Source organism: Eublepharis macularius, chromosome 8 (genome assembly GCF_028583425.1).
Source record: "Eublepharis macularius isolate TG4126 chromosome 8, MPM_Emac_v1.0, whole genome shotgun sequence".
NCBI lineage: Eukaryota > Metazoa > Chordata > Lepidosauria > Squamata > Eublepharidae > Eublepharis > Eublepharis macularius.
The window spans coordinates 99,045,425-99,062,449 of NC_072797.1; the positions used below are offsets into that span (position 1 = coordinate 99,045,425).

Consider the following 17,025-nt stretch of genomic DNA (forward strand, 5'->3'; position numbering starts at 1 on the left):
CCACACCCTGGGAAACTCTTACAGGATGACTCAGCTCAACCCCACCCCTCCTGAGTAGATACAAATGACCTACATCTTTTCCACACTGTGACACTGAGAGATCTCTGTCTTTTGGTGCTACACCTCTGAAGATGCCAGCCACAGCTGCTGGCGAAACGTCAGGAACTGCAATGCCAAGACCACGGCAATACAGCCCGGAAAACCCACAACAACCATCGTTCTCCGGCCGTGAAAGCCTTCGACAATACAATGATAGACCACCTAAAAGAGATATACACCAGCAACCAGACTCCCCAACAAATCAAGATGCCAAGTTTGGATTCTCTTCTCTTGTCTTCCCTCAAGGCAGAAAGGTCTTTCAGGGGCTTCAGAGAAGTTGGAGGGTGATCAGACCCCGGCAGCTCCTGCTGAAAGATCTCAGGTGGCATATATTGGGAAATTTTTTCCCCTGCTTGAGAACCCAGAGAGTTCTTCCCAGTTAGGATAAGCAACAGTGACTTGAATGGTTGATGGTCTGCTAGTATAAGGCAACTCCATAAATCATATGTAGCAGTTGTCAGAAAAATCAAAAAGAATCTGTACAATTAAAACTGGTCATCGATATTTAGAGGATGATCATTTTAAAAATGTAAAGAATATGAAAACCTCCATAGAAATCTTTTGTAGAAAAAACTTCAGTCTTCCAGGTTACTCTGCTGCTGACCTGAAAGTCCGCTCTTCAGAAAAGGATCTTAAGAGGAAGGCTTGAGAAACTGCAGAATTAGAATTTATCAAGGGATTTGACTATATCAGCCAGGGGTTAAACAATATCCGTGCTTTTTGTTGATTAAAAAAGTGGCCATACTCATAAAAGGTTGCACTGATTTCCATCAATTCCCACTCAGTATTTGGGAGATCCCCCACCAGGGTGTCATTCATTACTCACTATCAGTGAGTGGTGGTGGTGCTGTCAAGTCATAGCTAACTTATGGCGACCCCTGCCAGGGTTTTCAAGGCAAGAGACTAACAGAAGTGGTTTGCCATTGCCTGCCTCTGCAAACCAGTTCTTCTTTGGAGTTCTCCCATCCAATTACTAACCAAGGATGACCCTGCATAGCTTCTGGGATCTGATGAGTACCAACACACACAAAAAAACCCTGAACAAAACTAACATCTTTCTCAGCCACTACAGGAATTAAATTGCTTAACAAAACTTAAGTTAGCTTGTTATTATCAATTTCACCTTTTAGTGATTCCGACCTCTATCTGAGGTCTAAAGATCTCCTAGGTCATCTCCAGACGACAGAGATCAGTTCCCCTAGAGAAAATGGCTCCTTTGGACTTGAAGGGAGGACTCTATTATGTTAAACCCACTGAGGTCCGTCACCAAATCCTGCATTCCCCAGGCTCCACTCCCAAATCTCCAGGAATTTCGCAATCTGGAGGTGGCAACATGAGCTTATTTTGTATTATTTAAAATAGAGAGCTATCAGGCAAGGAACTGAGCAGGCAATGATGAAGGTAAACCACAGCCTGCCTGCCTTCTTCTTCTAAGCAGCCAGGATTGAGCCCCGTAGGCCCAGAAGGATACAGCAGGAAGAGTAGTGCCTTACTGCCATGCCCAGTCCCTAGGAGAACAAGCAAATGGCAAGTACATAGCCACAATGGTGACAGGTCAGGGGTTGGCAGTAGGCATGTTAGGGTTGCCAGAGAGTTGGCAGCTGCCTGAGAATGCCATTGTCTGACCCTGGGAGGAAGTCTCAGGTTCACAAGCCCCTGCTATCACACACAGAATATTTTGTATCATCCAGGGCATGGCTTAACTCTGTCCAAGCATCTCTATTTAAGGGGGGCCTTTCTGCCTTGAATATGTCCTTGGTAAATCAATGGCTCTGTTTTGGTCTGTGTTCTGCCTTTGGGGCCACTTTCTTGTTAGTGTGAGTTGCTAGAGTTGTCATTTTTCTGGTTTGGGCTCTCTCCCCAGGGCTTGAAGGACTGCACAGACTACTGGGTGTTCCGTCTCTGTCTAGGGATTTTTAAGTTTCACTTCCATGCCTGTTGAACAAACTCCCAGCCCTGGAAGAGGACAGGGGACTTCTGCCTTTCTGCCAGTAAGGCTATGGAACAGAACTCTTCTACAAAACATTCTACAGAACTATTCTACAGAATGGTGATTGAGTCTGGGCCACTGGAAAGATGTGTACAAGTATTTTTCAGTGTTGTTTTTACATATTTTATTTATTTTTTATTTTTATGTTTTTTAATTATGTAATATTATATGACTTTATTATATTTTATTTGACTATTTATTTGTTTGTTGGGTCCTGCTTTGGCTGGGAGAAAGGTGGGCACAGAAGTAATTTAAATAAGAATAAATCTGACAGGATAGATTGGGTGCATTTTATTTTATGAACTCTAAAACATTGTGCAGTATGGAGTCTGCTATTCCAGTCATGGACTACTAAGTGTATTCTGAGATCATATTCATAACTCCATGTAATATAACAATTAATTTTAACTTGTATAACTTTAACCTAAAGAACTAACACCCTTTTGACTTCTTAATCAAAATGGGATAGGCTACCACGATCCCATATCTGTATACTCAACCTTTATAATCCAGCCATTACATACAAAAGGAGGTGGGATGGATTGTACAATTTTGCAGATGGCAGGATGGTTTGTTTGTTTTTTCAGGTATATATTCCCTGCTTTTCACCCTTTCTTCTTTTTATTCTCACAACAACAACTCCATGAGGTACATTAAGCTATATGAGAGTGACTGGCCCAAAGTCACCCAGTGAGCCTCCATGACAGAGTGGGAAATCAGACCCAGGTGTCCCAGATCCTAGTTTGACACTTTAACCACTATGCAGCACTGGCTATCCATTTCATCTGCTGACAAAAATATTTGATAGTGCTATGCTATCATCATTTAAAAACAGGGCATACAGGAGCCAAGTCCCCCCTTTTTAAAAAAATTTGACTGCTTATCTGGCCAACCTCCAGGTGAGGCCTGCAGATCTCCTGGAATTATAATTGGTATCCAGATTACAGAAATAAGTTTCTCTGGAGAAAATGGGTGCTTTGAAGGGTGGACTCTATGGCTCTGTAATCTGCTGAGATCTCTCCCCTCTCTAGTCACCATCTCATAGATCTCCAGGAATTTCCCAACATAAGAGTTGGCAACTCTAGCTACTATGCACGCTGCGGTTAAGCAATTGAAACTGAAATAGAGATTTTATTAAAAATCCAGCTCATTTCCTAGTCATGTCTATTATTTCCTAATATTTTGATATATGCTATTGAGTCATCCCATCTTTTTCTTCACAGTTTCATGGCTAATACTACAGGCATAGCTAAAGTAAACCTGGAAGGTTAGTTGGCAGTTCTAAAACAGTTGTGGCACAAACTGCTATGGTAGCAACGAAATGAAAACTCCAGTTCATAGCAACGATGTCTTCCAGGCACAGCGAAGTGTTCCATTTCAAACACATTTGATTCCTTTTTTTTAAATTTTATTGGTGAGTACATAAATTTTACATAAATTCTCCATATTACCTAAATTATAACGACCCCCACCCTTTCCCCCCCTCCTTATAGACTTCCAACAGCTTTCCAACCCTTAACCCATCTTATCGTTTAAATTATTTTTAACTATATTCTTCTAAATCTTATATATATTGTATCCCTTATTCTAAGCATGTTCAAATTCTTCTATATCTCAGATTCTCTAATATATCCCTTCTATACCTAACTGTTTAACCTATCTATTTTTAATACAATCTTCTTAATAATAATATTAGCTTAGATTAATTAATAACTAAATTTCCCCATTAATGGTAAAGTTACTTCTCTCTCCCCTTTATAAAATCACAAATTAATAGTTCTCAAACTGCCACAGTCCTCCTTTCACATCCCATTTTTTTTCTAGATATTGTTTCAATTTCCCCCAGTCTGCAATGTATTCTCCTGGATCAAGATCTTTCAATTTTCTTGTCATTTTGTCCATTTCTGCCATGTACAACAATTTATAAATCCAATCTTCTATAGTTGGTATTTCTTGCACTTTCCATTTCTGCGCGTACAAAAGTCTTGCTGCTGTAGTCATATAAAATAGCAATGTTCTATACTGCATTGGAACATCTTCCATTCCCAAGTTCAGTAGCAGCAATTCTGGGTTCTTATTTATTTGGGTTTGCAAAACCTCATTAATTATTTCGATTATCTCTCCCCAGTATTGCTTAGCTACCTCACAAGTCCACCACATATGATACAATGATCCTTCATGCTTTTTACATTTCCAGCATTTATCTGACATATTTGCATTTCCAAGCGCAATCGTCTTAGGCATTAAATACCACCTATACATCGTTTTATATACATTCTCTTTAATATTGGTACAAGTTGAAATCTTCAGAGTGTTTTTCCACAAGTGTTCCCATGATTCCATTGTTATTTCTTTATGAAAGTTTATTGCCCATTTCACCATCTGGACTTTGACTGTCTCGTCTTCCGTATGCCATTTTAAGAGTATTTTGTATATTTTCGAAATGTCTTTTTTACCTTCTTGTAAAATCACTTCTTCTAACTCCGAGTTTTTCTATCTTATTCCTCCCTTTAAACAATCCGAGTTGTAAAGATCCCTGATTTGCCTATATTGAAACCATCCATAATGAGGAGATAACTCTTCTTGTGTCTTTATTTTTAATATTCTATGTTCCATCAACATTATCTCTTTATAAGTTAAACATTGTTCATTATAGACAGTTCTCGGATCTATTACTTCATATGGTACCACCCATGAGGGGATGCCACTTTCCATGTAATCCTTATATTTCTTCCAGATTGTGAAAAGGCTTCTTCTGATATAGTGATGCAAAAACATAGAGTCCGCTTTAACTTTATTGTACCACAATTAGGCATGCCATCCAAACAATTTTTTTATGTCCCTCCAAAGCCAGCAATTTCCAGTCTTTTAGCAAAATCAAAAAGAGTCCAGTAGCACCTTTAAGACTAACCAATTTTATTGTAGCATAAGCTTTCGAGAATCAAGTTCTCTTTGTCAGATGCATGATCCGAACTGGTCAAATTCTGTATTTGACCAGTTCGGATCATGCATCTGACGAAGAGAACTTGATTCTCGAAAGCTTATGCTACAATAAAATTGGTTAGTCTTAAAGGTGCTACTGGACTCTTTTTGATTTTGCTACTACAGACTAACACGGCTAACTCCTCTCAGTCTTTTAGCGTTATCCAGTCTTTTAACCAAGCCAGACAAATTGCTTCATAATATAATCAAACACATTTGATTCCTTTTGGAGTGTTCAGCCGAACATGCACTCAAGGTCAGCTATCCTCCTGGTTGTTTTTCTTCCCCTGTGCTCTGCATTCAGTTTTGCTGAAATAGTTAAATAAGCACTGTGGGGAAGGGTTGATTTATTGACCACTAAGCTGTGAAACTTGAGAAGTGCAGGTTCTCAGAATTGCAGCGCACATAAGATCTCTTTATGCCAAGTCAGGTAACCCCTCATGAACTCTTAAGAGCTTCCAAACAGCTTTTTATGTTTCATTGAGAACCTCCACCCAAATCTCTTAATATTGTTATTCCAAAGAAAATTTTTCTGTGCTGAACACTCCAAAAAAGAACAAGCCTTAAAATCTTCCTCTTGGCAGCTTGGTTAAAATTGTTAGAGTTGAATTCTCTGTTAGGAGATCTGATTTCAGCCACTGCTTCTCAAATGCTCTTAATGTCAGAACTTGTTGCTGATGCCGCTGGGCGGGGCGCCGGCTAGGCCGGCCCTGACATCAGAGGAGTACCAGGGATGCTGCAGGACCCTGCTCTGTGGAAGGAGGGGCGGTATACATCACCCAGACTCCCTCTCAGTCCACTTGCTGGCCTGCTGAACCTGGCATGCTCACCCCCTGCATCCTCCATCATCTCCTCCCAGAACTCTCCTCCAAGCCTCCCTTTTCGCTCCCCTTTCGCTCTACACCATCACTCCTTACTCACACCCACCACCTCAGAGCTCTCCCCAGCCAGCCTTTATAGGGCCTTCTCTCACCGCTCTACCCTCCTTGCAGGTCCTGCCTGCCAGGCCACACCCCTCCCTGGCCTTCCAGCGTTGGCCTGGGCTGTCTCAAGCTGCTGCAGTTGGGGTAGCTGGCTGTTCTGCCTGGATCAGCAACAGCTGCGTCATGTAGGCTGGCTGCCAGGCCTCTCTGGCTGAGCTGATTACTGAAGGTAGGCCCAGCTGTGGCCACTTGGCTGGCTGCCCAGCTCTTCCCACAGAATGCCTTCAGCAGCTTCACCTGGAGGGGCTTGGTTCTGAGCATCTCCTAAGCCAGGTTGCTGTCTTCAGGCTGAGGTGGAGGCTGGGGCATGGCTCTGAGCTGCTGTGGCTGCTTCTCCTCTCTGCCAGGTAAGAGCTCTGTTTGGGCAGCTGCTGGGTCCCTAGTCTCCCTGCTTTTGCCCTCTGCTCTGCTGAGCCCCCTATCACCCCCCTGGAGGGTGGGTCTAGCTGGTGCCTCTCTGCCTCCTCTAGCCCTCTGAGGCCCTGGCCCTTTGCCCCTTTCCCTGGGTGTAGGTGGGTTCTGACCCTGGTTGCTGGCTGGGGCGGCAGGGCTGCTGTCTCCCAGTTGCCTCCCTCCCAGCAAGTCCGGGGGCTGAGGCCCAGACCCCAGACACTTAATACCTTATCCTAAAGACAAAACAAATAAAATCTCCATTGCATATCTGCAGAACTATACGTCACATTTTATGTGTGTTAATTGGCTTGAAAATGTCAGTGTGGGCTTCTTTGACCAATGATTGTTTCCTGTACTCTGATTGATTTTATATATGTTTGTCTGTGTCTGTGTGTCTGTGCCCATTTAAGCCATAAAGTAGTTAAGGTAGAGATTCTGATCAACATACTTAAAGCAGGTTTCTGTCCTGTTGCTCTCTGGATGGTTTTCAGTAAGTAAGAAGGTCTAATGTCTCAAATTACTCCCTTCTGATATGTCAGAGGAATGGATGATACTGAAAGGTATCTGGAAGCCACAGGAGTCAATCATAAGCTGAACCATGCAAAATGAGACCATCAGGTCTACCAAAACCAGCCACAATCATTAAAATAGGAGTGGAAACACTTTAGATGAAATATAAATAGGGACAGGGATCATAATAAGGGTTATAAAAGTATGAGGGGGGGGAAATATTTCCCCCTCCTAACCAGAGCCGGTGACAGGGTTTCTGGCACCTGAGGTGAGATGCCTACTTGCGCCCCGCCCCCAACCAATTTTAAAAATCAGAAGAAATGTAGGAAAAATGAAAAGCACCAAACTTGAAACTTTTTACATTTTTAATTTAATTTTTTTCTTAATTTAAATTTTAATTTTTAATTTTTTAAATAAGTATGAGAATAGCACTGGTATCCAGAGGTTTGCTACCTCAGTATATGGAGATTCCCTTTAGTCATCATGGCCAGATAAGAATGTATAGAAAGTCTTCCCACCCACACACACACACAGAAAAGCCCCCGTGCTCATTACCAGTTCCTTAGCTCAAATTATCAAGACCCACTATAGCACACAGACAGTATAAATGTAAATCATTTTTGGTCAAACTATCATTTTGAGTGCAAAAAACTTGTAGTTTGCCCAAATACCAGAGCATCTCCAAGCGACATCAGTGACACAATGTATGTTTTCTTAACTACACTGCAAAAAATACATAAATAAATTCAAACACACATTGATCTGTCAACACAGGCCCCAGAGTGGAATGACAGTCCCTGGGAGGAGAATCAGTGGTCTGAGACTGGAATGGCAGTGGGTGTGGAATGACAGGGAGTGTCATTCCAGTCCCAGAGCCCTGACCCTATTCCCAGGAGCAGTCGTTCCACTCTGTGATCTGTCATTCCAGTCCCTGAGCACCGGTTCTATTCCTAGGGGCTGTCATTCCACACTGGGGTTGTCATTCCAGTCCAAGAACACTTCTGCTACTCCCAAGGGATGTCATTCCATTGTAGTGCCTGTAATTCCACTCCAAGAATGCTTCTACTACTACCAGGGGCTGTCATTCCACTGTGCAACCTGTCATTCCTTCCCAGAGCACAGATTCTGCTCTGAGGGGCTGTCATTGCACTCTGGGAGTTGGCATTCCAGTCCCAGAACGCTTCTTCTACTCCCAGGGGCTGTCATTGCACTGCACTTTGGGGGCTGTCCTTCCAGTCCCAGAGCACTGAGCCTATTCCAAGGACTGTCATTCCACTCTGAAACCTGTCCTTCTGGTCCCAGAACACAAACTCTATAGCTAGGAACCGACATTGCACTCTGGGGGCTGTCATTCCACTCCCAGAGTATTCTGTCTGGTCCCAGAGACCTTTATGGAAAAAGTTTCTTTCCAAAGTTTCTTTGCAACTTTTTTTGTGTTGTGATGCATTTCAATGGAGCACAGGCAAGTAAATTGGCATGGCATCCCTGGCTCCCATTATCTCTAATGGGCCTTCAACCCTCTCCTATTATTGCCAATGGGCAAGCCTCCTGTCATTCCTTTTAGTACATGGCGGGGGCGGGGGAGAAGCAAGAAAGCAAGGAGAGAGCAAGGGGGAGAAAAGGTCAGACGGGAGCTCACTGCTCCCCAGCCAGCTAGAGTGTCTCTTGGGAGGAGGGGGGAAAGAGGAAAGAGAGAAATGTCCCAGCTGATGGGGCTGAACTCAAAGCTCTGCTTTGGGAAGTTCACTGCCCTCGAGTCTGGTGGGGGAGCTGGAGAGGCAGGCAGGCGCTTTTCTATTGGCATGGTGCCTCCTTCAGAGTTCAGCACTCAAGGCGGCGGCTGGCTCTGCCTCTGTGGATGCACCAGCCCTGCTCCTAACACTAGAGTTTAAGATTATCCAATGAACTAGATAAGAAGGAGCTAGGTTCTGACCAAAGTGAAGCTCTCCTGTGCATAGCACACAATGGGCTATTGTAATACGCTCTACGTGTTAGGACGGAGCTGCTCTTGAAAACAACCTACAAACTTCAGACAGCTGCTACCCACCTTTTAACATGCATAACTCAATGAGAGCATATTGAATGTATTCTGCCAGTTTCATTAGTTGCTCTTTTGTCTCTGGGCTCAGTTGAAAGTCGTAAACTGTTGGGACCTAGAGTACTTCTAGGATGCTCAATCATCTGCTTGTTCTCAGGTTGCCATCATTGGAGCCAAACATTCAGCACACTGTTTGTCTGTTTCCAAATAGCACAAGCTGATTTGATTATTTAAAAAGACGATTGTGTGTGCATGCATGCCTATATATTGCTTTGCAACAGCTGCCTCTCCCTCGCCCTGCCACCTGGCTGCCACGTCTGTTGCCTCCAAGTGTCAAAAGACACATTGTTAAACGCAAAAAAATGAAATTTTTAGTTAAGTGCTGTCTCTGTATCCCTCATGGCACTGTCAGTGCTTGTTAATGGTTGCAGAGCTTTACAGATTATTCAGATAATTTTTTCATTCATGTTCTCACACTGCCTCATGGGAATTGTAGTTTTCTCCCATCACATGCGTCTGCTACCAAACGTAGCCTTTTTCAAGGTATCTGTAGGCTTTTTTGCAGCAGTATTTTTGACACATGATGCCCACAATGAAAAACTAACCAAAAAGGCAGTCAAGCTATGGGAAAATGCCTGCTTTCCCATTCTTGCAAGCAATTTATCTACTTCTATAGTTCATTTAAATGATGCCTCCAAACCCACAGCCATAAAGAAAGAGTGAACTCCAGCAATTCTGTGCTCAACAAGTAGGTTATTTCAGTCACCCAAACATTATCCTGGGAGATCTGTGTTGCCTTCTCCAGTGATGAAGCAGTTCACCAACTTCCCAGGCACAAAACCAAACAGAATCTGCTGACAGTCATATACCCTAAAATGTAGCTTATTTAGAAGGGCACTTCCTGGCCTTGTAGCATAAGCAGCTACCGGGCAGGTGCAAAGCTTCTTGGCATGGGGTTTGAACTTAACTTGAGCCAACATCAAGGCAATCCAGTCAGGGCTTGACTTGTGTGTAAACAGGAGTGCAATCATGATCTTTTTAACCAGACACCATGTTCATATCAAAATTCATGTCATCCCTGAGAATCTCAGTGACTGTCTTCTCCAACAGGACACTCCCTTCCTGCATGCTTCAGATCAGCCAATGAGGCCTGTCAAGGTGTCACCTTTGGAGAACACAAGACTGGCATCTGCAATGGGCTGGCCTTTTTCAGTTGTCACTCCTGCATACAGGGAAATGCATTTAGCCCCACAACTTTCCTTCTTTTGTAGGCAGAAATTCTAGTTCCACCATGACTTTGAGACAAATTCCTCTGTTAACTGGAGTTCGTTTCTCTAGGGTTTCTAATTTTTGCTGCTTTGTTTTATCTTATTTTTTTCCTGTGATTAATTCTTAGTTTTAACCGATTGCTTTTGGTACTAATTTCTGTTTTATATTTTATTCTGTGTACCACTTTGTGAATAACTATTGGAAAGCAAGATACAAATATTGTAAATAAAATAAAAGCATTGGAAAAATTCATTATACTTGAGTAGCCTTTTAAAATCTCAGATTAACAATAGCTCTTTGCAATGGTATCTAAAGGGAACATCCATCTTCAACATAATTTATGTATAAACATAATTTTAAAAATAAAAGTAAAAATATTTATAAAAGTACCAAACATGGCAAAAAATCCTTAGAAAAACACACTCTAAAATATAGGCAATCAGCACTCTAGACTACACAAAATTGATATATTGAGTTATTAATAGCTACCCTATTGAATCAATTTAAGAACTTCTTGTCAGATGTTTATATTAGGCAGAGTCTTATTCCAGTACAAAAAGAAGGGAAACCATTGCTTCATAAATTGTTCAATGGCATCCAGTTTCCTTTCCCAAACATGTTAGTATTCTATATGCTATATTTTACATATTCAAATGTTTGAAACTGGAAGATGATTTGCCTGTGTGTGCAAAATGTTAACTGAGGTCAGCAAACTGACTACTATATGCCAGTATTATTTTTAAGGTAACAAAGCAAAACCAAATACAAGGCAGAGCAGGTATTCAGTAATTGTCCTAATAATTTAAAGTACATCTTTCCAACTGCTATACACTGCTGTAAGGGCTCTGCCAATGATTCTCATGGAGTTCTGGGGCATAGAAATATAGAACATGGGTTAAACGTTTTGAAAGTAATCTTTTGAGTAGTGTTGCATTAATTAGATTTCAGCACATTTGTAGCTGAAGTCCTTCTTTACCCAATGATTTCTAGAGGCTTGGGAAAATTTCCCTAGGTTGCCTAACTGTGATCCAGGGGCCAGGGCACCTTGGAACACCATAAGAAAAAATAAAACCATGCCTTGAAAACTTAATTAAGCTGCCATGTTGAATGCATCCACTATTTTATGCTTTACAGTGAAGATAATGCTAAACCACACTGCTCTTGCCTCCTTCTTCCATATTTGAACAGTGACTTCATCCACATCAAAGGATTACATATGCAACAATATTCTTTAAAAGTGTTCTCCATGAATTACAATGGATCTCCAGACTACAGAGATCAGTTCCTCTGGAAGAAATGGCAGCTGTAAATTGGGATAACATTGGTAATGTATTCAAATAGATATTATTTATTTGTTTGTTTACATTTATAATCCGCCTTTCTCACTAAAAGTCAGAAGACCCAGCATGAGTCAGTAGTCAATTTCAAAGGGATTTCAATGAACAATGTAAATTGGTTATATAAATGCAAATTTGCAAAGCTTTAAAACTAGCGGGTATCTAATACAGAGCGGAAGAAATGCTAAACAGAGCATAAGCAATTCCAAGCCTGGCATATTAAGCAACATATAAACTATCCAGTAGGATCAGGTTTACAACAGACAGTAGATTAGTAAAGTCTATAGACCTTATCCCTTTCATTATGCATTTCTTTGAGACCACTTCCTTAATTTCAAGTGACCAACAGTACTTCACCTGGCACTACAAAAACAAAACAACTGTCCTCCTCTTTTGGGTGGAGCTGTCCTTTAGAAACCTTTTCTCCCGCCACCCAGCTAAGCGGCAATAGGAAAGGCCAGTGGGGAGGAGGGTGAGAATTCTCCCTCCAAAGTTGCCAGCAGGCCTAGGCTTGCCTTCTCCATTAGGGTTATACTTACAGCAATAGACAATACATAGAAGTAAAATGTATAGTCCCTAATCCCTATCCCTTTACTTGTGCATCTCTTTGAGACCACTATCTGACACTACAGCCTTCCTATCTGAGTAAAAAGTTCTCTTGAAGAATTCAGTCTTGCATCATCTGTGGAAAGCCAGGAGAGTGGGAGCTTTCCTGACCTCTTCAGGTAGGTCATTCTATGGGGTAGCTTTTGCCCATATGTAATGTGGCACCTGAAGAAGGCCCTGTTGAGATGACCAAAGCTGTCATGCAGAACATAGGGAGAGAGGCAATCCCATACATATGCCAGACCAAGGCCATGAAGAGCTTTGTATGTGACAGCCAATATCTTGAATTGAGCCTGGTAGCTGATAGGCAGCCAGTCATGTGACTGCAAAAAGGAGTAATATTCATGCTGTTCCTAGTTCCTGATAATAAACAAGTGGCAGCATTCTGCACCGACTTTTTAATCTCTTTTCATGCATTTTTACTGTCATAGAAATAATTGGTAACTCCCATACTCTCGGGGATGGAGTTTTTAGTATTTCTTGATCACTGACCATCGTTCTTCACAGTCTGTTTTGCTATATTTAAATTTATGGAGTTGTGTTCAAGGTAATGCCAGGTCTGCTCTGAGAAAGAAACAAAATATGGGCTAGATATAGGGTTGCCAGGCACCAGCGTGAGAGTTGGGGGGGAGCAGCATAGCAAAAGATGTTTTTAAATGCAGCCTCATGTGCTTATCAGAAGTTGTTACTGGAAGTGACAAAGAGTAGCTCTAGAAATTGCCAGAGACTCTATGATAAAACCATTGTTTTCGGCAATTCCTAGAGCTACCCTCTGTCACTTCCAGTAAGAAATTCCAATAAGTACAGATGGCTACATTTAAAAAAAAATTCTCCTGCCACCAGAATTGTAAGTGGCTTGGGGCTTGGCCATCTTAGCTACCTATTATATCAATGAAGTTGTTTTAATCTGAAATCAAGGCAATTCTTTTAACTAAATTATACCTCTTTCAGGAATGGGAAAGCTGCTAATGATATACAGGAATATAAGAAAAGTTACCACCACCATTAACATGGTATATTGCACACATACTGTGTTTCTTTCTTGTTCTTTATGCTTTTGCAATTAGGGATTTGTTATGGATTTAGCATACTTCTGTATATGATTGTTGCTCAAAAGTTCTGCTGCTTAAAAATATTATATATAATGTTGTAAGGATATTTCCCAGCATAAAAACAGATGGATTTTCTGCCTTAAAGGGACACAAATAATTACAGTTTTAAGAATATGGAAAAGAATGCTATTAAAGTGTGTTCAATAATAAAACTGATGAGGGGATTTCTAGAAGAGATTTTACAGTGGTAGAATCAACAAAGTATCAGCCTCACAGCCAGGAATGTAAATTGAGTCCCCTGAAACCCTTCAAAAATAATTCTCATATTTCCAAAATAAGGCCCTGATTTATTGTCGAAGGCTTTCACGGCCGGAGAACGATGGTTGTTGTGGGTTTTCCGGGCTGTATTGCCGTGGTCTTGGCATTGTAGTTCCTGACGTTTCGCCAGCAGCTGTGGCTGGCATCTTCAGAGGTGTAGCACCAAAAGACAGAGATCTCTCAGTGTCACAGTGTGGAAAAGATGTTGGCAGGTCATTTCTATCTACTCAGGAGGGGTGGGGTTGAGCTGAGTCATCCTGTAAGAGTTTCCCAGGGTGTGGAATGCTAATGGCGGGAGGCTTCACTGTATCCTGAGGAGGTTCTTTTGCATATGGATTGGTACTTGATGTGCTAATCTTCTCTGCAGGGCTATTGTTGGGTATTGTTAGCCTGGTGTTTTTCAGAACTGGAAACCATGCTTTGTTCATTCTTAAGGTTTCTTCTTTCCTGTTGAAGTTTTGCTTATGTTTGTGAATTTCAATGGCTTCCCTGTGCAGTCTGACAAAGTAGTTGGAAGTGTTGTCCAGTATTTTGGTGTCCTGGAATAAGATACTGTGCCCTGTTTGAGTTAGGCTATGTTCAGCCACTGCTGATTTTTCAGGTTGTCCAAGTCTGCAGTGTCTTTCATGTTCTTTTATTCTTGTCTGGATGCTACGCTTTGTGGTCCCGATGTAAACTTGTCCACAGCTGCAGGGTATACGGTATACTCCTGCAGAGGTGAGGGGGTCTCTACTGTCTTTTGCTGATCGTAGCATATGTTGTATTTTTCGGGTGGGTCTGAATACTGCTTGAAGGTTATGCTTTTTCATAAGCTTTCCCATCTGATCAGTAATTTCTTTGATATATGGCAAAAACACTTTTCCTGTAGGAGACTGTTTTTCCTTGGTTGTTTGATTCATCCTGGGTTTGATTGCTCTTCGGATTTCATTTCTGGAGTAGCCATTTGCCTGAAGTGCATGGTTTAGATGATTAATTTCCTCATTGAGAAAGTGCGGCTCACATATCCATCTTGCAGGATCCACTAATGTTTTCATTATGCCTCTTTTCTGTCGGGGGTGGTGATTGGAGTTTTTGTGTAAGTACCGATCAGTGTGAGTTGGTTTCCTGTAGACCTTGTGACCTAACTGAAAGTTTGCTTTGCGGATGACCCAGGTATCCAGAAATGGGAGTTTTCCCTCGATTTCTTTCTTCATTGTGAATTGTATGTTCCGGTGGATGTTGTTGAGATGATTCAAAAACCCCATCAATTCTTCCTCCCCATGGCTCCAAATGATAAATGTGTCATCCACAAACCGGAACCATACACTAGGTTTGTGGGGTGCTGATTCTAGAGCTGTTTTTTCAAAATGTTCCATGTAGAAGTTGGCTATAACTGGGCTGAGAGGGCTCCCCATGGCCACCCCATCCATCTGTTCATAGAATTCGTTATCCCATTGGAAGTGACTGGTTGTCAGACAATGATGGAATAAGGCTGTTACATCCTCTGGGAAAATCTGCTTAATAAGTGTAATAGTGTCTTTTGGTTGTTGTGGGTTTTCCAGGCTGTATTGCCGTGGTCTTGGCATTGTAGTTCCTGACGTTTCGCCAGCAGCTGTGGCTGGCATCTTCAGAGGTCTAGCACCAAAAGATAGAGATCTCTCAGTGTCACCACTGATCTCTATCCTTTGGTGCTACACCTCTGAAGATGCCAGCCACAGCTGCTGGCGAAACGTCAGGAACTACAATGCCATGACCACGGCAATACAGCCCGGAAAACCCACAACCATCATTCTCCGGCCGTAAAAGCCTTCGACAATACAAAGGGGACAGCCTTGTCTAGTTCCCCTTGCTATATGGATATCTATCAAATGTACATTGCTGGTCCTAACTGTAGCTTTTGTAGAAAGATAAAGAGCATTAATGGCATTTTAGGATTGGTCGCCAAAACCCATTTTTGAAGTAAAAGTTTTAGATATGGTATTTTCACTTAATTGAATGCCTTCTCTATATCAAAGGCCAGAAGTAATGCAGGGATTTTGTATGCTTCACAGAAATTAATTATAGTTAAAGTGTTACGTGTATTGTCAATAAGATTCCTTATTGGCATAAAGCCAGTCTCGTCAAGGTGAATGTAGTTGGTTATTTAAATTTAGACAATCTTTTGGCAAATATGCTGGTAAAGATCTTTTGGTCTTGATTCAGTAAGGGTATTGGTTGCGAAGATTTACTATTTGTAATATCGTTGTCCTTTTTTGGAGTAACTACTATTTCAGCCTTTGACCCAGATAGAGGGATGCTACCTCCTATCATAACAGAGTTGCATGTGGCAGTTAGTGGAGTTGAAAGTAGGTGAATGTATTTTTTTGTAAAAATTTGGCAGGGAATCCATCCCTGTCTGAAGCTTTGTTATTTTTTTCAAGGATTTGATAGTGACTGTAACATCTTCTGTTGTGATTGGTTGGTCAAGATATTGTTTATGTTCTTGTGAGTTTTTTTGCAAATAATTTCCTGTGACGATAAATAATTTAAAATGTGATTAGTGTCAGGATTGTCTGATGTACAAATGGTTTGGTAGTATTTACAGAATTAGAGTTTTTCCTGGGTGCCTTTAATAGCTTGTATAGAATGTGAGGAGGTTTTTTCCTTTAATTTTCAAGCAAGTAAGTTTATAGATTGGGTGGCCTTTTTGTGTTCATCTTCTAGTTTTCTTATTCTAGATATCATTTCATTTCTAATGTTTTCTTTTTGCTCTTCATGACAGGAGGCAATGGAGATGAATTTCCCTCTAAGTACCACTTCCATACCATCCTACACGTGGATTTGAGGAATGCCACATAGTTTGTTTCTACTGTTTAATTTCTAAAGAGACTTCAGAAGAAATTTATTTGTTAAATAAAAGTGATTGATGTAGTTTTCAATTTGTTTGATGTCATTTATTCTCAGTGTACATTCTGTCCAAGCATAGTCTGTCCACAACTTGTCACCAATCCTTGATGTAAGAGTTTGACTAATTAATTTAGGAGATAAGAATATGTCATTTAAATATGTAATTTAGAAGATAAGAATATGTAATTAATCCTTGTGTATATATTGTGGATAGAAGAGAAGTATGTATAGTCTGTTACCAGTGGGTTTTGAAGATGTCACTAGATCAATAGATAAAGCCTAAGAGCCATTAATTGATCTTGGCAGCTTAGTAACTGTATTGTTAATTTTAATTGCTTTGACACAATAGGAAGTAAAATTTAAAAGTTCATTCAGAGAGGAGTGATACAAATGTTTACTGCTGCTGACACATTGATTTACCCGTGCTGAACGAAAGCAGAATTGAAAGCCAAGAGAATCAAGTGCACTCTGCATGAAGACAGCTCGCCAGGTGATCTACAAGCAGCTCTCCACACTGAAAGCAGTGAAAGCAGCTTTCTCAGTAATCATGCTTTGCGGTATTATCCAATAAAATTTTTAAAGT

General features: G+C 41.2%; 1 long non-coding RNA gene across 1 annotated transcript; it reads left to right on the plus strand.

Moving 5' to 3' along the window:
- Positions 1-5,956: 5,956 nt before the first annotated feature.
- LOC129335005 (uncharacterized) lies at positions 5,957-16,550 on the plus strand. Its single transcript, XR_008597555.1, has 4 exons — positions 5,957-6,401; positions 11,453-11,588; positions 13,159-13,220; positions 16,318-16,550. It is a non-coding gene; the product is annotated as an uncharacterized LOC129335005 (long non-coding RNA).
- The last annotated feature ends 475 nt before the right edge of the window (positions 16,551-17,025 follow it).